The sequence below is a fragment of the Brassica rapa genome, chromosome A07, assembly GCF_000309985.2.
Source record: "Brassica rapa cultivar Chiifu-401-42 chromosome A07, CAAS_Brap_v3.01, whole genome shotgun sequence".
In the NCBI taxonomy this organism is placed as follows: Eukaryota; Viridiplantae; Streptophyta; class Magnoliopsida; order Brassicales; family Brassicaceae; genus Brassica; species Brassica rapa.
The window spans coordinates 5411070-5433269 of record NC_024801.2 but is presented as its reverse complement, the minus strand read 5'-3'; the positions used below and the strand labels follow the sequence as shown (position 1 = coordinate 5433269).

The following is a 22200-nucleotide window of genomic DNA, read 5'->3' as shown; positions in this document are numbered from 1 at the left end:
ATCTCTCAATGCTTGGAATAACATTGCAAACGCTTTCGTCAACAAGTTTCTCTATGATGCTGCAGCAAGTCTAGAGATTGAGATGAGATCTATGATGGAATATATGGTGGAAGATGATGAACAACATGTGTCTGGAGAGCTGAGCAGAATAGAAGAAGTCGATATTAGTGACATGAGCTCATAACCGATCGACACTCCGACCTCAACATCGATCGACATCCCAACCGTAACATCGATCAACCCCAGCCTTCAAACATCGATCGACACAAACTCCTGTTGTCGATCGATACCACTCGAAATCCCTGAAAAATCGAGTTGTCCTCAGGACATTGCAGACTCGACACTGAAGAGCATTGATTTATCAAGTTGTTATTCTGACCAAAAAGTAGAAAAAGAAATCACCATGGAAGATTTCTTGGAACTAGAAGAATTCTTGGAGTTAGAGGATGGGCAACAGCTTGGAGATTTGGATTCGAGTGAAGAACTATGGAAGACTTCTTGGAGCTAGAGGAATGGCTTGGGGATTTAGACCAGACCCCGAAGCAGAAGTTTGATGATTAGCACACTTCGGGAAAAGCTCTGGAAAATTCCTTAAAGGCTGACGACATCGACCGACATAAACATGATGAGTTCGATCGACACCCACCCTACAACATCGATCTACAGTCGCCGTCTAACATCGATCAACATACACCCGACTGTATCTAAAGACGCCCGCCCAATTGTATCGATCGATACTCATGGTTGGATGAACTATCTGGATACCCAATTGAACCAGGACCGATTGAGGAGATAATGCACATGTCTAAGACATCACACATTGATGTCCCCGAACATCTAAGACCACCTATATGCGGAGAAGAAGCTGTTGGGATTTGCAAAAGAGTGAAGAGGATACATGATCCTGTGAAGATTATGGTTCCATGTGCAATGTTTGAAGTTGAATCTCCTATCCCACCAGATAAAGGTGTGTATCTGAGTTCTTACATTGAGGTATTGCATGATCAACATCATGTAGAAGCTTCTCAGAGAGGGCTGCGATTTAGAGATGAAGTAGATGAAGGCCCAGCAGGAGCACCATCGAGCGACATCAGCAAATCGGAATTGATCGACACTAACACTTCATCATCGATCGATACCGATCAGATACCATCGATCGACACCAGACGCATGGAAATATTTTGTGGAGATATTGTGTAGAAATATTTTTGGAAATATGAATTGTGTGGAAATATTTTTCATGGAGATACCACCACGCATTCAGACAAGTCTGGGGGAAAGAAGTGGAGGAACTGGAAGAAGAAAAATAGAATCAATGAAGGTTCTCAGATATCATTGATTCCTCACTTCTCAGATGATGCCAGGAAATCCAGAGTGAGATTACACAAGTCTGTGGGAAAGAAGGGGAGAAATTGAAAGAAGCGGAAACGAACCAAAGGAGGTTCTCAATTACCATTGACTCCTTACTTCTCAGAAAGTATCAGAAAATAAAGAGTGCGCAGCAAATGCTTCTCACATCCATATGCAAAACTTAAAGCACTCCTTATTGTTGAGATGATAGACAAAGGAGAAAAGTCTATGGAGGAGGCTTTCACACATGAATGTTAAAGCTTCAAAGAGTAGACATTGAGACTTGGTTTGGAGCAAGTTCTCATTCTCATCCGGACTGAATCAGATCTCCAGAAGTCAAGCTAATGACTAAAAATAAGCGCTGAGTGGGAGGCAACCCACTATTCGGTTTGTTTTAAATATGATTTAATTTTCATTTATTACTGATTCTTCGTTTTCTAAAAATTTCAGGTAAAAAAAGAAAAAAAAGGTAGACAGTAACGACGGTACTGTAGCAGAGACACTGTAGCAGCAACATCGAACGACACTGTAACAAAGCACTGTTCATCAAAAAAATATATTCTTATTATTATTTTTGTTGATTATTTGTTTTATTATTTATTTATTAATTGTATTAAATATTTTGTTTATGTTAGTAAAAGGACAAGATCAAAGGAAGACGAGATTGCTGGAGAATCGATGATGGCTACGTAGCATCGATCGACAGAGTATCAAGAGCATCGATCGCCACTTAACTGTGTTGCTCGACACTCACATCCTAGCAGGTATACCGTTTTTCCTTGTTAAATATTGTCCTTATGATTTATTTTCCCACCAATCTTAGACTAGATAGCGCTAGTGATAATGTTGTTTAAGTCTGGGGGAGGTTCTACTAATATTGTGTTTTACTTAGTTAAAAAAAAAAAAACAGATCCGAGTAGACGATTGCTCAGCACATCGACCGATGACACCAGCTCGATATCGATCGACATCGCTTCATATCCAACAATCGATTGTCTCTTCATTGTGTCGAATGATTGTTCTAGCCGTCGACCGATGAGACCATGTCACTATCGATCGACAACGCTTCATCAACAACGATCGATTGTCACTTCATTGTAACGATCGATACTGAGCAGGTTATCGTTCTTACTTGTTAAATTTTGTACTTTTGCTTTATGATTTTCACCTTACCACCGACTGTGTTACACTTGGGACATGGTAATTTAAGTCTGGGGGGATTACTAACGTTTATCTACCTTTTATGAGTCTTATTTAAAATATTTTCAAAATCTGTTTTTATTGAGTCAAGAAGGGGATAATGAACTTATTAGATTCATACTTGTTATTTAACCACTTTTTAGCACAATTCTAGACTTACTGATTGCAGATACTACTAAAGATACTAAAGTGGATCAACCTGTCAACTAAGTTCATACTTGCTGAGATTGTTTGAAGGAACCGAAACTGACCTCCAGCCTAATTTGACTTAACTGCTTGTCTTGGGGCTTGGTATACACTAGATCGGATTTCTCCTTCAGGTCTGAAAGATAAAAGTCTGAGTGATTTTGGTTTCCTTATCTCCTCCCTTTGGCATCTTAATAAAATTAAATAAAAGATTGAGATGATTTCAGGCGGTTTAGAGGGGTAGATACATTACCGATGACCCCACTATTCGCCTACTCTTTGTCAAGAAAAGAAAAAGAAAAAATAATAATAATAATAATAAAATAATAATAAAAAAAAATCGAAAAAAAGGTGAATAAGATGGACTGCATCAGCATCTTTGTTCATTGGAATTGAGATAAAAAAGGATTCAGAGAAGGGAGATATAGAGTAAAAGAAACCAGAACAAGACTACCTGTTTACTCAGATACCTGTTGGGGTAAGAGTCCATGTGTCTTGTGATCGATACTCCCAAGGTAAAGCATACACATTTATTTATGTTAAGAAATGAGGTTGGTAGAGGGGAATGTCAGACATGATTTGCTAAGATGTTGGCTAGGTGAATTTGGTTGCTAAGCTAGGATATTGTATAATGTGATCCTGTGATTAGGACTTTTTAGATGTGGATTGCAATATTGTAGAGGTGGTGATTCTAAGTTTTAAATCATGTGAGTCCCTGCTGTTTGCAAAACCTCTTTCAGAGAGACTACTGGTCTGTTTTGCTTGAGGACAAGCAAAATGATAAGTCTGGGGGAGTTGATATACCATATATTTTACCCATTTTTAATCATGGTCTATAAGTGTTCTAAAGTGTTTTAAAATACAATTATTATGCTTTGGAGTCTATTTAGAGTATTTACAGGTTCAAGGACGTTTAGGAGAAATATAGTGATTTTGGAGTCTTTTGGAGGTAAAGAGTTGCACAGACACGTCAGATGTTTAGCTATAGATGGAGATCTTCCACCCGTTAGATTGAGCCCATATTGTGACAAAAGATAGAGCTTTAAGTTAGGTTTCCAATGCCACCGGTCTCAGGTCAATCAGCATCCTGTAGCAGACGTTATGCCCGTTTTACTGAAGAGTGGTCAGTCTGCCTCGCGAAAGGAAGCTGCCGAGAAGAGGAAGCCGCGTCGATTGATGCAGCACTCTGCACGTGGACCTTGTATATTTTATGACCAGAAGTAACCACAAATTACCAGAATGCCTTTGGACGACAAGAAACCCTATTTATGTTATTTCTAAGCTATTGTTGACGGCTATACGCTTTCTACGCTTCTTTACGCTTTTTGTTTCATTGTTTCTCTTAGAGGAGAGAAGGGAGGAACTCCTATCAGAGTCCTCCTGGAACTCCATTGGTTTTCTTAATCATTTCTATTTCAGTTTTACATCTATTTCATATATGATTTATGTGACTAACTTCATGTCTGAATAGATCCACCTGTTAGGTTTAGGGTTCATATAGGTTTGTGGGATTAGCCCCAAACTATAGATCTGCCTTGTTGTGATATTCATGATAGATTTCTATTCATTGCTTGTTTTAGAGTAATTAACTAGAACTTGATCATAAGATTGCATACTCAAGCACCCTTGTTATCCCATCCTGACATCTATCTATCATATTAGAACTGCTAGAGAGGGCTAACCGCCAATTTAGTATCTTAATAGGGCATTTCATACTCGCGCATAGGCCTTGATAGAACCCGTCGATCGATGTCCTCAACTGACTATCGGTCGACGTAGGCAAATGTGTATCGGTCGATGTCCCAATAGGACCATCGATCGACACTCTTTCGTTGTCAACATACTAACCGTTGAGACACGAGATCTAGCTTGTTAACCAGTGAAACATGCGACAGCTGATCACTGAGTTAAGCGGTTGAGCTCTAACATATCATGCATGTAACAAATAGGTACCTATAGGAATTATAATCTCCAACACTTGAATAGAAACCCTAGATCTATCAACCATCCTTCCATCAAACTACTCCTTGCCAAGCTGAACAATTACCTTGTTCATCTTGTTTATTGCTTTATTTATTACTTGCTTTATTTACTTCTTTAAAACCTATTAGCCTAGCTTAATCATATAACTATTAGATCTAATCGGTTCCCTAGCTCCTTGTGGATTCGATCCCTAAGTACTATAACTCGACCTCTTTTGATGAGAGTAACACTCTTTAGGGTAATTTGAGTGATATCACACCTGAAAAGACAAGACATTTTTTTTTGTGTCAGAGTGGGGGTAAAGAAAAAGAAAAGAATTAATAACACTTAATCTAATAGCGATCAAAGCTCCCCGGCAACCACGCCAAATTTGATACCCCTCAAATTATCCTAAGGAGTGAATTACTCTATCAAATAGGAGGTTCAATTGTAGTACTTAGGGATTGAATCCTCAAAGAGCTCGGGAACCTATTAAATCTAGTAATTTATTAATTCTAAGTGTTTGTTGTTTTATGGTTTAAATGTAAATAGCAATCCTAGTTAAGCAAGTCTATTACTCGACTAAGAAGATGATTTGGGAGTGTAACTTATTGGAAAAGTATTAGATGCAGGGTTTCTATTCAAGTGTTGGAGATCATAATCCTATAGATGCCTATCAGTTGCATGCATGATATATTAGAGCTCAACCCCTTAGACACAGTGATCAGTGATGGAAATGTTTCACTGGTTAACTAACTAGATCTTGGACCTCAACAGTCGTATATTGATCACAAGAAAGTGTCGATCGATGGTCGTATAAGGATATCGATCGATACACCTTTCACAAATGTCGATCGATTATCAGAAGACAGTATCGATCGATGCTTCTAGTTAAGCCTTAGGCGTAAGTTGAAAATGTTCATTAGCTTTCTAGTTCAGCGCTAGCCTTTTTCCAGTTATCTAGTATGACAGATTAGGTTCAGGACTGGATGGTCAAGGATGCTTGACTCATGCAGATTCCTAGGTTCAATATTCTAGGTGGCTAATCTAGAACAAGCATTAAGAACAATCAATCAATGAATATCACAACTTAGCAATCTATAGTTGGGGATAATCCCTCTAACCTATTTGAACCTTGAATCTAACAAGTAAACTACTCAGACATAACTAAGCAATTCATGACACAAAATATAAATAAAAACTGCATAGATTAGAATAGATGAATCAATGGAGTTCCAATAACAAATCTTTCTATGATCTTCTCTCCTGAAAGTCTCTGCTGAAAATAAGAACACAAAGGTGGCTAAAAGGTCTCTTGCCTCCTAACACTTAGGCAAGTATAAATCTAATTCGTTAAAACTCGTTAGGGGTAATCTTGTAATTTGGTGAAGTCTTGGGTTTAAAGTCGGCTGGAACGAAGTCGTGCTTCCGCGTCTCGACATCGAGCGATGGTACAGGATGTACATCGATCGATCTTAATCTTCAATCGTCGAGGCTTCTCTTCTGTATCGATCGACGACACTGGATGTGCATCGATCGATTGTGTCTTCTTTGTATCGACCTCTTATGGTCAGCTCGGATGAATACTCATTTAAGCTCCTAAATGCTCCATAATCATCACTTTACTCCAAGATACTTCTTAACCTAAAAACATACCTAATAGGATAGAATATATAGTATATAGATAGTAAAATATTTATATACCATGGGTGAAAATGGGTCAAATCCATGGTATATCAAATACAAAGCTCTGAAAGAGTCTTGGATCTTCTCTCCAAATCTACTAAAAACTCTAGAGGTTGTTTGCTGTAAAAAACTAGAAAGTAAGAAAGCATGTGTTGCCTAGAACAATGGCAGAACACATAAATATTAGGTTAAAAATCTGCCAGAGGTATTTTGTTATTGTGCAGTGACTTGCAATTTAAGTCGGCTGAAAACCTAGTTGGGTCTTGCGTGTTTTGTTGTCGATCGATGCACAGGCACAAGGTGTGCATCGATCGATGTTTGACTTTGAATGGCAACATTCGGACTGGTTCAATGGTCAGCTACGGGATTCTCTCATTTTATCTTCAAAACGCAGCCAAATCATTACTTTTCTCCAAAACACTCATGAACCTGTAAATGTGCTAAAAAGATTCCAATATATAATAAATAGTTCTTAAAACACCTATAAACCATCGCTAAAAGTGGGTAAAATATGTGGTATATCAGACTCTTTTGTGAGAAAAAACTTAAAAATTATCTTTTTGAGAGAATTATCTTTTTCTAAATCATATATTAAACATTCAAATATAATATATTTAATACAAATTATATTTAAAAATTATTCTAAAAATACATATTATATGTAATATTATTTGGAATGTTTTTATCTAATTATTTTTAACTTACCAAAAGCTACAATGCTAATTATATATAATTGGAAACATTAAAATATATGAATATCGAGCAGTGATGACACAATTTTCTTAAATACATATTTGTAAAAGATATTATGGTTAATTATGATTTGTTTGGCTATTGATATAAGGTTCTTCCTGATTTAGTTTATTTTAGAATTGAATTAAATAAATAAAAATGTTATCAATTATTCAAATTAAAACAATTAATTGGAGAGCTCTCCTATGAATAACACATAAGCAAAAACCATTAAAATGACTTCTCAATAAATATAAAAGAAGATAACAAAAAAATTTAAATAGCAGAAACTAACCTAAAAATTAATGGAAAGAGATCTAGAAATATCGCAAGAAGATTAATGAAACAAACTGGTAGTCAACGGAAAATGATTCAATAGATTCGGTGTTGTAAAATTACATAAACCAAAACCAGAAGGTAATAACAAAAACAAAAATTCCTTATTATTGTTTTTCGATTGTTTGGTCAATTTTTGTTTCCATTTCCACATTCATGCATTGCTTTCCTTCGCCGTCCCCTCAAAAGACGACGACGGATCTGTACTTATATCTATCAAAAGAACAAATTTCATCCTCTTCATTTCCTTTACCTTTACAAATATAATTTTGTCAAGAAAAAATGTCTTCTCTTGCTGTCTATGGTTCGTCCGTCTCCGTGGGTCACCACCACGACCGTCACGCTCATCACCACCACCGGCCACCTCTCTCTCTTCCACTCTCTCTCTCTTTCTGTCTTTGTCTCTCTCTGTGTTTTGAATTTTATTTTTGGTTGTTCACAGGAAAGTGGACAAGGGATGGGAGCTTGATGAAGGAGGAGGTAGCAGAAGCGGTGTTTGATTGGAAGACGGCGACATAGGAGCTCCGTGGTGAAGGAGACGGCGGTGATTACTCTTGAGGGGTCCTGGGATAATTGGAAGACAAGGTCTTATCTTTCGAGTTTTATTTTGGGGTTGAAACGCTCAGATGTTCTTAATGAGACAAAATTCATTCTGGCATACTTTTAATTATTTTGTCGTATTCTTAACTATTTTGATACTCTCCATATAGATGGTTAATGTCGATAGTGCCCTTGCTCTACCTTACCGATTGAATGACCAATCAAAAATCGGGTTCACAAAAATCATTATTCCACTTCCAAATCGGGAATTCGAGTAATCTGTTATTTTTGGGTTATCTCTCTCATCTCACCCACGGGTTTCTTCGGCGTTCTTTGCTTCCTCGCTATCATCGCATTGAGCTAATCGGTTACGTCGCTTGGATGCTGAATTATATGGTCGTTAAACCCAATGTTTATGAATTGCTCCAGTACTCCTAGATCGAATTGCTCGATTTAAATAATCAATTCCCAATTAATTCGATCATCATATTGATGATCATACTCGAGTTACATACTACAATAAAATGTAAAATTCTCGATTTACTAAATTTGTTGATCGAATTGCTCCAGTACTACACCATACACGATCACCCTCGATTTACGGAGATTCCGATTTACAAGATTCGTAGTTGTAATTGGACTGGACTAATCGATGATCGGAAAGTGTGAATGGTCTGTCTATTAGGGAATTGGATAATCAACACTGTATAATCATAGGAAAAGATAGAACGTCAGGAATCAAACTGATAACTAGAAGAGGGATAACTATTGAAACGAATTGAAGAGGAAAAAACATCTAGAACTGGGAAAAGTTGGAAAAGTTGGGAAAAGTTGGGAAAAATTGGTTACTAACAAAACTGTTTAACAATGTATAACTTAGTATAACTTAAATGCTATAACTGTATAACCATGTATAACTTAATGATTTAATTTTTTTTATGTATTGAAGATGCGTCTTTCTTCTACAAACATACACTTTCATTATGATGGACATTATTCTAAGTCTGGAGATGATTATGAATGGATTTCAACAATGCTCATTTATATGCTATATTCTTTAGGACATCATCATTGGAGGAGATCACTTATTCGTTGTTGAAGGAGAGGATATGCAGGAAGATGGGAATAAATCCGTTTACGAAGAGGCTGAATTTGGGTTACATTCCATTGGTGGTGGAACCTAAGAGGCAATCATATATTTTGGATGATGAAATAGTGTTTGTTTATCTAACATCGGTGGATAAAGAACAAATAAGAAGTATTTTGCATGTAGGGGACATCCAAGAATTGGAAATTAGTTCAAATAACTGAGCAACTATCAAGAGTTGAGAAAGAAGAAAGCTCATGTAGTAGGAACTATGGTGAGTGATATACCATGATTTTCACCCGTTTTTATACATGGTATATAAACGTTTTAAGATGTACTAATCATATTTTAGAGTCTTTTCAAAACAAATACAGGTTTATTCACCTTATGGAAGGAAATGATACTTTTGGGACATTTTGGAATGCTTTTACGCAAGGAAAATCGATCGACGCTTGAAGAGCAATATCGGTCGATCACAATCACTTACCATCGATCGACATACATATATGTGCATCGATCGATACCAAGTCACACGGATGAAATCGCAAATTAAAAGATTTCATTTCCCAGAAGATCTATTATTTACAACTTACGTCCCTAGCCGCCTGTTAGGCTGATACCACTCAAATTACCCTAAGGAGTGTTACTCTCATCAAAGAGGTTCAGATGTAGTACTTAGGGATCGAATCCACAAGGAGCTAGGGAACAATTAAATCGAATCCACTCACCGGTTAGATGCAGACACAAGAGAGTGTCGATCGATAGTCTATTAAGACGTCGACCGATACACCTTTGCCAACATCGATCAATTGTCAGTTGAGGACATCGATCGACTGGTTCTAGCCAGGCCTATGCGCGAGTATGAAATGCGCTACTAAGATTCTAAATTGGTGGTTAGCCCTCTCTAGCAATCCTAATATGATAGATAGATGTTAGGATGGGATAACAAGGGTGCTTGAATATGCAATCCAATGATCAAGTTGTAGTTAGCAAGGCTAAAACAAGCAATGAATACAAATCTATCATGAATATCACAACAAGGCAGATCTATAGTTTGGGGCTAATCCCACAAACCTATCTGAACCCTGGATCTAACAGTTGAACTACTCAGACATAGCAAAGCAATTCATATGAATAGATAAATAAAAACTCATAGAATAGATGAAAAGAAATAGAAACAAGGAGTTCCAATCACAAGTGATCTTCTCTCCAAATGAAACTTGTAACAAAACTAGGTCTAGAAAGAAAAGCTCTCCCTCTGCCGTCAAAACACTTGCAGTATATATTCTACTAGGTTAAAAACTCGTCAGGGCATTTTGGTAATTTGGCTTGGCCTTGGTTTTCAAGTCTGCTGAATCCAAAATGTCGCGTCTAGTATCTCGACATCGATCGATGGTACTTGTGTACATTGATCGATATTAATCTTCATCTGTCGAGGCATTTCCTGATATCGATCGTCAACACTGATGCGCATCGATCGATTATCCTTCCTCTCGTCGACCTCTAAGTGGTCAGCTCGGGTGAAATGTCCTTTAAGCTCCAAAATGCTCCAAGGTCATAGCTTTACTCCGAAATGCACCTGAACCTGAAAACATACCTAGAAGAGTAGAAAACATAGATATATATATAGTAAAGTACTTATATACCATGGATAAAAATGGGTCAAATCCAAGGTATATCAACTCCCCCAGACTTACCCTTTTGCTTGTCCTCAAGCAAAACATACAGGCAGTCTCTCTGAAAGAGGTTTGAAAATATTTAGGGATTTAAGATTTTAAAAACATAGAAATCTTTCCTCAACAATTTTGCAACAACATTTAAAAGGTCCTAATAACAAAAGCACAGTAATATCCTAGCTTAGCAACCATTTCCAACATAACACAACTCATCAATTCACGTCTGACATCCCCTCTACTGATTTAATTTCTTAGCATAAATATAAAGTGAATGCTTTACCTTGGGAGTATCGATCACAGGATGCAAGGATTTCAGACAGGTATCTGGAGCTGCAGGTAAAAGTTAGTTCCTAGTTTTTCTCTCTCTAAATTTATCTCTTGAGTCAAAGTCTGCTTCCATTGCAGAATCAGTGACCAAGATTGGACAGACTTCCATGAATCAAAACTTAATGGTGGTTGCCACCAAGTTCTGTTCACTTCTTTTTGACCTATATCCAAGAGTTCTTTGCGAAAGCGAGCCTTCAAGATTGCCGCCTCCAAGTCCCGTTTCGAACTCTTTTATTTGAGTCTTTATGAATCAAGCCTTAATGGTTTTAGCCACCAAGTCCTGTTCAGACTCATCCTAATTAAACAATAGATCTTATTTATTTATTTATTTTTATTTTTTATTATATATATATATATTTTTTTTTTAATACTCACTAACTAATCTAGGGTCGAAATCTAGAGAGAGAAAATGTGATAAATAATCTAAACCAGGCGTTACCTTCCAGACCTGTCTGAAGAATCCGATCTCATGTATACCAAGCCCCAAGACAAGCGGTTATGTCAGGTTTAGTGTTGGAAATCAGCTTTGGTTACTTCATACGGTTCAAGGTAAGTGTGTAGTTGATAGGTTGATCCGCTTTAGCATCTTTAGTGCTATCTGCAATCAGTAAATCTAAAATTGTGTTAAAGATTGGTTAGATATTCATGTTTAAATCAATATAGGATTATAGTCCCTAGCTAAGCATAATTTATTTGAAATTCCTTTTTACATAAGAATAAAATAAATTATATCAGTAAATCTCCCCCCATACTTAAATTTCACTGTCTCAGTGTAACTCAGCCGGAGTTATGATGAATAGTTTATAATGTATGAAATGTAACAAGTAGGTAAGATACATCTGACCGGATTAGATATCGATCGATGTGTAAGTGTTACATCGATCGTCGTGTGGTTGCCTATGTCGAACGATGTCGATGTTTCATCGTCGGTCGATATTCAGGTCCTCGTACTTGAGTCTCCTAAATCTGAAAGCAATAAAACGAAAGAAATTAAATGCTAGCTAATAAAACCAATGTAAAATACCTAATAGTTGGTTGTCTCCCACTCAGCGCTTGGTTATAGTCATTTAGCTTGACTGTGGTAGTGATTGGCTATTGGGTGGAGAAGAAGCTGCTTGTTTGAAAGAAGGCATCCACGTCTTCTCTGCGCATTCTGGACCAAGATGCAATGAAACTTCTTGTGGCCTCATCATTTCTTGTCCATTTGTCATCCATCTTCTCAAGTACATTGGAGATGTTCTGTAGCCTTTCTTGAATGTTGTCAATGATGACCTGGTGCCAGCCTTTGTTGTCATAGGCGTATGCTGAAAGATTTGTCAGTTTCTTTTGCAATGACTCTACTGTCTTGTGTATCAGCTGCTCGCCGATTGGTATAGACTCGGCGTCGATCGATGCGATTATGTGTTCATTGGTCGATCTCGGCGAGTTGCCGTCGATCGATTTTGATATTGTCCTGTCGATCGATGCTGATATCTGGTGTTGTGCTGCGAGTTGCCTCTGAATGACTTTGACTTCTTTCTGTAGCCATTCTGCGTGGTTGTCTAGTCCACTGATTTTGTTGTCGAATGGAAAGTAGATGTCATCGCAGCGTGTGTCAAGTCATTCCTCCGTGGTGTCTAGAGCAGTGTAGATCTTGGATGTGATCTTGTCAACTTCTGCTGCTGTGTAAAGAAGTTTCTTGCCATCGATCCAAGGTCCTCGTAGCCTGTCGATCGATGCTGATTTTGCCTACAAAAAACTTTGATTAGTAATGTTCTCAATATCCTTTTGGGCATGAAGTAATTGACTAGAAAATTTGTTTAAATCTATCATGACTGGTGATATAAAACGGTCATGCATATCCTCGTAAGTCCTCAGCCTCTCATTCATTGCTGAGACTTTGGCGTCGAGCGATGTGAAGGTGCACATGTCGATCGATGTGGCTGGTTGTTGGTCCTTTTTGCGAATGGTGTCCAGATCTTACTGTAGTAGCTCGATTTTAGTGCTTAGCCAGTCCACATTGTTGTTGAGAGGGCAGTAAATGTCGTTTATCCTTGTGTCGATGTATGAGACTTCCCATTCATCCCTGTGTTGTGTTGAACATTGCGGTTCTGCAGGGATCTGAGCTGTAGGAAGACTGACGTCGATCGATGTTGCACGTGGTGCGTCGATCGATGCTGAGGTCGTACCTTCCGTCTCAAGTTGCTGACGTAAACTCTCAATTTATGTCCTCATTTCTGCCATACATCTGAAAAGCTCATTGTAACCTCTATCCAAAGGCTGATGTGTATCTTCTACCAAAGTTTTGAGCTCCTCTCCCAGTTTCTCCTGAGCTCCACAAATACCAAACACCATCTCATCGATTTCATCTTTGGTGTAGAGTTCTGGTGCCAGTCTTGTGAGTGTGAAGGAAGTGGCATGTTCTGGAAAACAGATGTGGCTCTCTTCAAAAAGAGATGCTCTTTCCAGTATTTTTCTGATGCTGTCCTTTGTGACAGGTATCATCTCACCAGCTGCGCCTCGTGCGTGTCCACGCTCATCTCTGTAGACTCCATATTCGTCCCTTTGTTCCCAAGTGAACTTTCTGGCTCCATACATGTCGAAAGCGCGGTTCCCACATTCATACCGTCTATTGATCGACGTCGGTTCATCCATATCGATCGACGTTGGTGTTACCCTGTCGATCGATGTCTCCGTTGTACCGTCGATCGATGCTTGCCCTTTTGGTTGGCGTGGTAGATCTGGGTTGATCTCTGTTGTGGCGACTCCTGCGTGGTTGTTATGATCTGTTTGAATGACGTCTGGAGTGCCACGTTGCTGTGAGAATAGGTTGTCAGGTCCATTGGCTACTTGAAGGATGTCTGCTATGTCCTCTCTGGACACTTGTAAAATCCTTCCATCCATTGCACGTGCGTTGTCATCTGTGTCCCTGAAAATATCAAATTCATCAGGTGTTAGAAAACCGTAGTCAATGTTTGCATAATCATTCAATTTAGAAATAGAAAGATTAGGGTTTAGAGTAGTATCGATCGATGTAGATACAGTTACATCGATTGATGGCAGTGTAATTTCTGCAGAACTTTTGTTCTTGAGATGATTGCTCTTCATGGATTTTTCTGTTGATGTAGAAGGAAGAGTGTTCATCTTTTTTGCTTGTTTGTTTGCTCTGATGTGTGTAGGTGGTTTCGAAGGTGCAAAATGATTTATATAGGTATCTATAAACCTAGTTGGGGAGGGAATATTCTCCTGCTCCTGGATTTTCGCTGCGGTGCAAATATCGATCGATGTTCCTTTGTGGGTGTCGATCGATGTGAGCGGTTGTTTTGCTGGACGAGGGTGGGTATCGACCGATGTGGAGTGCACAGCGTCGAACGATGTTGGAAACGTGTTGGTGAACTTATGTGTTTCAAGTCTTTCATCCTGCAAAGACATTTCTATTGCGCGTACTTTCCAGTAATCCTCATCATATTCCTCGGTATGTTCCTCATTAGGTGAAGTAATTACAGTGTCAACTGCAAAACTTTCATGGAAACCACTGTTTGTCCAACTGCCTATGGAATAATCATCATGTCCTCTCCTGGTTGGAGGTTGGAAGGCAAAATGTTGGTAACAATGATTTGGTGAAGCGAAATGGTCAAGTGGGTGCATTACGTCGAGTGACGTGTAGTTGTGGTCATCGGTCACCATTGACACATTGGAATCGATCGATGGAAATGTTGGGGTGCCGATCGATTCCGAGTACTCTGTTTCGTACTCCGATTCATACTCTGCTCCACAATGGCATGCGCCAATGAAGCCAAGTTCTTTCTCACATTCCAGAGAATTAATGACCTTTCTCTTTGGGTCTATGAGCGTTAGACACAATTTGTTTTTGTTCATGTCACATACAGCTCCAACTGTAGCTAGGAAAGATCTTCCAAGCAGAAGTGAAGAGTTCCAGTTAAGCTCGATGTCTAAGACATGAAAATCTACAAGGACAAGGGCATTACCAATCTGTACCTCCAGATCTCTTATGATGCCTCCTGATCGTTTCTCTGAAAGATCCACGAAGGTGAAGGATTTTGTTGAGGGTTCGATGTTCAAACCAAGCTGGTCTGCCATGATCCTAGGGAGGATACTAACTGATGCTCCTGTGTCACACATTGAATGGGGAAATTCAACACCCTTGACTACGCATGGTATTGCAAACTTCCCAGGATCACTCTTCTTCGTCAATGTGATCCTGTGTTTCATCTTCTCTCTGACTTGATGAAACATTCTCCTAATGTCCTCCTCAGTTACCTTTGTTTCTCTGAAGAACATCCACAACCGGTGTGTGAAGTAAGCTTCATCAAAAGGTTTTTCGATTGGGATTCTGAGGACTCGTTTAGTGAAACCATCCATCTCCTTATCGTTAGCTTCCCTCTTAAGGTTTTTAGGAATCTTCTCCTTTCTTTTCCTTAACCTTCTCCCTTCAGATTCTTGTTCTTCTTGAACAGATTCTGGTGAACTATTTAAAGGGTTGGGTTTTGGTTCGGGTGGGTTTGCTAATGGTTTAGGTGGTGGTCTGAGTGCATTGATGTAATCATTATCGATTGAGGGTAACCGCACTCGGTATATAAGAGGTGCCTGTCGATCGATGGGAAGTGTGTTGTGACGATCGACGTCGGGCTCACTCTGCCGATCGATGGTTGGCTCAACCGATCGATCGATTTTATCATAGAAAGAGGAGGATGGGTGAGGATGCTTAGCTGTAAATTCTTCATGAGTTAGAATTCGAACCGCATTGCATTCAGTCGAATTGGCAGACGACGTCGATCGATGACTGGAGTAATCCGTCCATCGATCTTCATCATGGTCTGTCAATCGATGCGAGTTCATCGACATCGGTCGACACCATTGGGATCCGCCGAGACTCATGGAACTTTCGATTTCGAAATCTCCTTCTTCAAGCTTTTCATTTCTCACCACTTGCCAGAAATCATCATCTATGATGGCATTTACGTGGTGTTTTCCTTTGTCGGCTCCTGCCTCTCTAGCGAAAGCTTCTTGCCTCTTTATAGTCTCGCCCGTCTGAATTACTTGGGTTTCAAGTTTTCTCACCTGAGTCCCTAAGGTCTCGATTTTGGTGTTCAGATTGTTGTAGGCAGAGTCTATCTTACCTTTGAAATCTACGGTGATTTGTTGTTATCCCAACAGTACTCGATCAAGCATCTCTTCGATCTTGCTTTCCTGAGTGTTGGGTGGTGGATTTTGGTAGTAAGAGTTTGAGTTGCTCTTGCTGTTGTTGAAGAGTTTTTGAAATTGTGAATTTTGATTACTTCTTTGGCCATTTCCAAAGAAGTTTATATTTCCGCCCTGGTTTCCAAAATTTTTGAAATCCAGTACCTCCGATGTAGTTCACATCTTCTTCTCCTTCCGTATCTGCTACTTCTCCTTCAGCTGAACAGACTTGCTTCCTAAGAAGCTCGTGCACCACATCAAACTTAGCTCTTACTTCGTCCATCTGTTCCTTCCCGATAGAGGCTACAGACTTCTTCCGTTCAGAGTCAGTGTTTTTGGTGCTGCTGCTGTTAGCAAGGTTTTAGATAAGTCTCACAGCTTCCAACGGATTCCGAGTAGTGAAGTTTCCTTCACTCGCCGTATTAAGAGCCATTTGATACTATAAGGCGAAACCTCGGAAGAAAGTTCTTAGCAGCTGCACTTCATTAAATCCGTGGTGTGGACAGTCTCGCTGGAAAAAACTAAATCTAATCCACGCATCTTTGAAGGACTCTCCAGCCTTCTGCGAGAATGTGGAAATTTTGTTCTGAAGTTCTTCAGTGCGCGCCTCATTGAAGAAGTTTCGTAAGAAAGCATTCTTGATGTCGCTCCAGGATGTTAAAGATCATGTGGGTTGCTGCCTAAGCCAGTGCATCGCTTCTCCATTCAGCGTGTATCTGAAGAGTTTGCACAGCAGGTAATCTTCGGGGACTCCTTCCATCCGAATAGCAGCGATTAGATCCTCGAACCGTTCCAGATGGTCCATAGGATGCTCGTGCGGTAACCCAGAGTAGGGTATCTGCGATACGATAGTGTAGTATTGAGGCTTCAGCTCGAAATTCTGCTTCTGGATCTCCGGAAGTCGAATAGCTGATCTGTTGGAATAGTACTCATCTGGGCGATTGTAGTCGGCCAGTGGTTTCGATCGAGCGTCCTCATCTACAGGTTGAGCAGCTCATGTAGCATCAGCATCAGGGATTACAGTTCCCTGAGCATCTATTTTCTGACCTGTTGCATTACGCAGATGACCGGCCTGGTCATACAGGTTTTCCTTCTCATCCTGAGTTAGAATAATAATGTTTACCATTTTTGACGACACGATATCGATCGACGTCGCGGTGTAGTATCGATCGTTGTCGAACGATTGGGATCGATCGACGATGACGGTCTGGTGTCGGTCGACGGTTGATTGTGCGTATCGATCGACGACGAAGTGGTTGCGTCGAGTGATGTGGAACGTTGACCTCTACGGATGGTGCGTTCCAAATGAGCATGATCGTCTGAGAACAGCAAGTCGTTCTCCTTGTTGCTTCTAGTACCGCTGGGCATGCACCTGAAAAGACAAGAAAAAGAAAGACTATTAGAAAAGGGGGTAAAGAAAAGAATAAGAATCAATAAAACTAAATCTAATGGCGATCAAAGCTCCCCGGCAACGGCGCCAAATTTGATACCACTCAAATTACCCTAATGAGTGTTACTCTCATTAAAAGAGGTTCAGATGTAGTACTTAGGGATCGAATCCACAAGGAGCTAGGCAACAATTAAATCTAGTGTTTATTAATTCTAAAGGTTGTAATGTTTTAATGAAATAGCAATAGTAACAAGCGAGTAAATGATAAATGTAACTTAGGTTGGAAATGATATTAGATGCAGGGCCACTATTCAGGTGTTGGAGATTATAATTCCTATAGATGCCTAACTGTTGCATGCATGATATATTAGAGCTCATTCGCTTAACTCAGTGATCAGATGTCGCATGTACCACTGGTTAACAGACTAGATCTTGTGTCTCACCGGTTAGATGCAGACACAAGAGAGTGTCGATCGATAGTCTATAAAGCAATTCATGTCAATAGACAAATAGAAACTCATAGAATAGATGAAAAGAAATAGAAACAAGGAGTTCCAATCACAAGTGATCTTCTCTCCAAATGAAACTTGTAACAAAACTAGGTCTAGAAAGAAAAGCTCTCCCTCTGCCGTCAAAACACTTGCAGTATATATTCTACTAGGTTAAAAACTCGTCAGGGCATTTTGGTAATTTGGCTTCGCCTTGGTTTTTAAGTCTGCTGAATCTAATATGTCGCGTCTGGTATCTCGACATCGATCGATGGTACTTGTGTACATCGATCGATATTAATCTTCATCTGTCGAGGCATTTCCTGATATCGATCGTCAGCACTGATGCGCATCGATCGATTATTCTTCCTCTCGTCGACCTCTAAGTTGTCAGCTCGGGTGAAATGTCCATTAAGCTCCAAAATGCTCCAAAGTCATAGCTTTACTCTGAAATGCACCTGAACCTGAAAACATACTTAGAAGAGTAGAAAACATAGATATAAATATAGTAAAGTACTTATATACCATGGATAAAAATGGGTAAAATCCAAGGTATATCATAGGCTATATGTACTAGGGTTTTGTATCATTTATAGGAGACACTTGCAAAAAACCTAGTTTTCGAGAGGAGCATTTTGGCTACCATTAGGAGAGCTTAGGAATGGAGAGATAGATCTGAGACTGCAAAACAGAGAAGATCTTGAACTCCTTTATTTCTATTACTCTATCTATTTGTGTTCTATGTTTCATTTGAGTTTATTTCACACCATCATGACTTTGTCTCTCATGAATATATTTGAGTAAACCAATTGTTAGATTTAGGTTTCTCACCATGGTTGAAATTATGTACTGCTAATATGACAATCAAAAACGTGTTTTGATTGTTCTTTCATTGCTTATGGACTTAATGCTAAAATTAAGATTGATCACCTTCATTTTAGATCTTAAGATTAATTGAGTCCAACTAACCGTTTCCCCTCAATACCTGAACCCATTTGCGTGATCTTACTAACTCAGGCGCAACAAAAGTTGGTCTGAGAAGGTTAGAGAACAAGTTAAACCCGTTCGCAAAGCTCGCTAGAATAACCGTCGATCGACGCAACTATCGTTCTGTCGGTCGATCGTTACAAAGGTGTATCGGTCGATGTACATTAAGTCACATCGATCGACACTCTCTCGAGATCAAAATACGACAGTTGAGATCCGAGATCTAGCGAAGATAACCTATCCGGTTAAATCATTGTTTAGTTCGAAAACCATCAAACTCTTTAGTCTAAACTAAGTGCATACGTTTTATACCTGAGAATTGCATGAATCTAGCTGATTTCCCAATCTTGAAACCACTTCAATTCAATCTATTGAATCACTATTGTTTTCGATTTATCTTTTATTGCTTTTAAAACTATTATTACTTTTTAGTCTATCTTCATTTCTAATTATTTAAGTCTGTTGAGTAATCCTAGAGTCTCTGTGGATTCGATCCCTAAGTACTACATCTGAACCTCTTTTGATGAGAGTAACACTCTTTAGGGTAATTTGAGTGATATAAAATTTGGCGCCGTTGCCGGGGACTCTTTTATATTACCATTAGATTTAATTTAGAATTTAGTATAGACTTGTTACGAAAATCTTGCTAAAGTTTTCTTTCTTAATCTGTTACTCAGACACAAAGAATGGAGAACACAGAGCGCGACCAACCATCGATCAACGTAGACACGTTTCCATCGAGCGACGATGAGTCAGAAGAATCGATCGAAACGGAGCTGCCGACATCGATCGATACTCCCCAGCCGGAAGCAGGTAAGTTTTCTCTTACCAAGTCTACTAATGAGAAAGTAGTCCAAACCGAACTAAATGGTCAAACGAGCAATGAAACTAGCCAAACTGAACAGGGGACTGAAATCCCTGTTAAGGAAAATTCCACCCTTAACTAATAGTGAAGATATAAAATTGTCCATACAAGACTACCTTGATCCTGGAAGGACCTATTCCAATAGGTCCGCTATTAAAATACCAGGAGACGATACCAAGAAATCTAAGTTTAACGCAGATTACATCCGTATGGTTCGTCAAAACCCATTCCGTGGATCTCTCCCAGAACACCCACAAGATCACATTGAAACTTTGGAAGAATTAATACCAGATGAATATGATCGTTGCAAACTATTCTCATTCTTCCTAGAAGGAGAGGCCCTCAGGTGGTTAAACTGTTTAGCAACAGGATCACTCACTTGTTGGGAAGAGATTAGAAGAGCCTTCCTTAGAGAATTTTTCACTGATGAACGCTACTGGGAAGTAAGAAAACAAATTTCTACATTTCGCCAAGGTCCACGCGAATCGTTTAAAAACGTCTGGGGAAGATTCAGAGGCTATGAACTTGAATGTCCCCATCATGGTTATTCAGAACCACAACTTCTTAACATCTTTTATGGAGGTGTTAATTTGAGCTATAAAACCACACTCGATGCAGCGAGTGATGGAAATTTCATCACTAGGAATCCCGAAGGAGCTAGACGCCTTATCAAGAATATGACAACGGGAAGATCCTATGAAAAGATGGATGAAGAGATAGAAAAAACTACAAGTCCAAAAGATAATTCTGATTTAATAGAAATTAAGAATTCCCTTAAATCCTTTCATTCCTTTCTTCAAAACAAACACCGATCTGATATAGCCCAGATCGACGACAACGTTTTGTCTGACACCGATGATTATTCGGATGAAGGAACGAACTGCTCTGATCCCTACTCTGTGCTTCATGTCGACAGCTTTACCCAAGCTTATGACACTACTTTAAAATCACGTACTGGAAGAGAGAGGTTCAATATCAGACAAGCTCATACTGGCAACCATAAGACAAAATCGGAGTTTTACGAAAAGATAAATATGGTTTATGGAGAATTGATGGAGAAAGCAGATTCTTTAGGAGAACTTATCCGAAAATTAGAAGGTCAGGTAGCTGAGATTGCAACTGCCATAAAGAGAGACACTGGATGTCTTTCCGGAAGAACTGTCTAAACCCAAGACGTCAAGTCAGTGCCGTAATGCTGCGCAGCGGGAAAAACCTCACAGAAGATACGAGGAATAACTCAGATGTTGGAAAGCCTGACGACGCCGACAAGACCGGGAAAAGCAACTCTCATCCTATTCTTCTTAACGATCTTGACCCAAATCCATCTCAAGAGAACCGGAAAACCACCGCTGAAAAGGCTAAGGAAAAGGCAATAGACTTAGAACTAGAAGAAGATACGGAGATTAAGGACGAAAAGGATAAAGAAAAGGCAATAGACTTAGATAAGATTACTGTCGAGATGTCCCTTAGTGATGCTATAAAAATAGCACCTTCAACTAAGAAGTATATAAAGGATATGACATCTCCAAACTATCTGATTGCAGAACATAGCGTGATGATGATTTCAGAAGAAGTAAGTGCTATGATTAAAGGAGAAACTCCAGCGAAGAGATCAGATCCTGGTAGTTTCGTCCTTGATTGTAAAATAGAAGACACGCGCTTCCCTAGATCATTATGTGACCTCGGCTCTAGCGTGAACCTTATGCCTTACTCTGTTGCAGTGACGTTAGGATATAAAGAGTTTATGCCAACTCCGATCACCCTGGTTTTAGCTGATAGATCTATTAGGGTACCCGAAGGAATTCTCGAAGATGTTCCCATAAAGATTAATGATTGCATCGTGCCTACGGATTTTGTTGTGTTGAAATACAGACAAGAACCCAAAGACCCCCTCATTCTGGGTCGGCCATTCCTAGCTACAGCTGGAGCAATCATTGACGTCAAAGAAGGACAAATTAATTTGAACATAGGGGATATCTCGATGACTTTTGATATGGAAAAACTGATTAAGCGACCCCTAATAGATGACCAGGCCTTCTACGTGGAAAAAGTTTCTGAGGATGAAAGAGACCCCTAATAGATGACCCCTAATAGATTAAGCGACCCCTAATAGATGACCAGGCCTTCTACAGCTGGAGCAATCATTGACGTCTGCATCTAACATGTGTTCAGACAATCCCTTAGAGGACACCCTTAACCACGTGGAA

The 22200-nt window shown here is 39.3% G+C and overlaps 1 non-coding gene across 1 annotated transcript; it reads left to right on the top strand.

Annotated features, from left to right (window-relative positions):
- The first annotated feature begins 16751 nt into the window (after positions 1-16751).
- Positions 16752-16857, top strand: LOC117126977. The gene has a single exon (XR_004449738.1). It is a non-coding gene; the product is annotated as a small nucleolar RNA R71 (small nucleolar RNA).
- The last annotated feature ends 5343 nt before the right edge of the window (positions 16858-22200 follow it).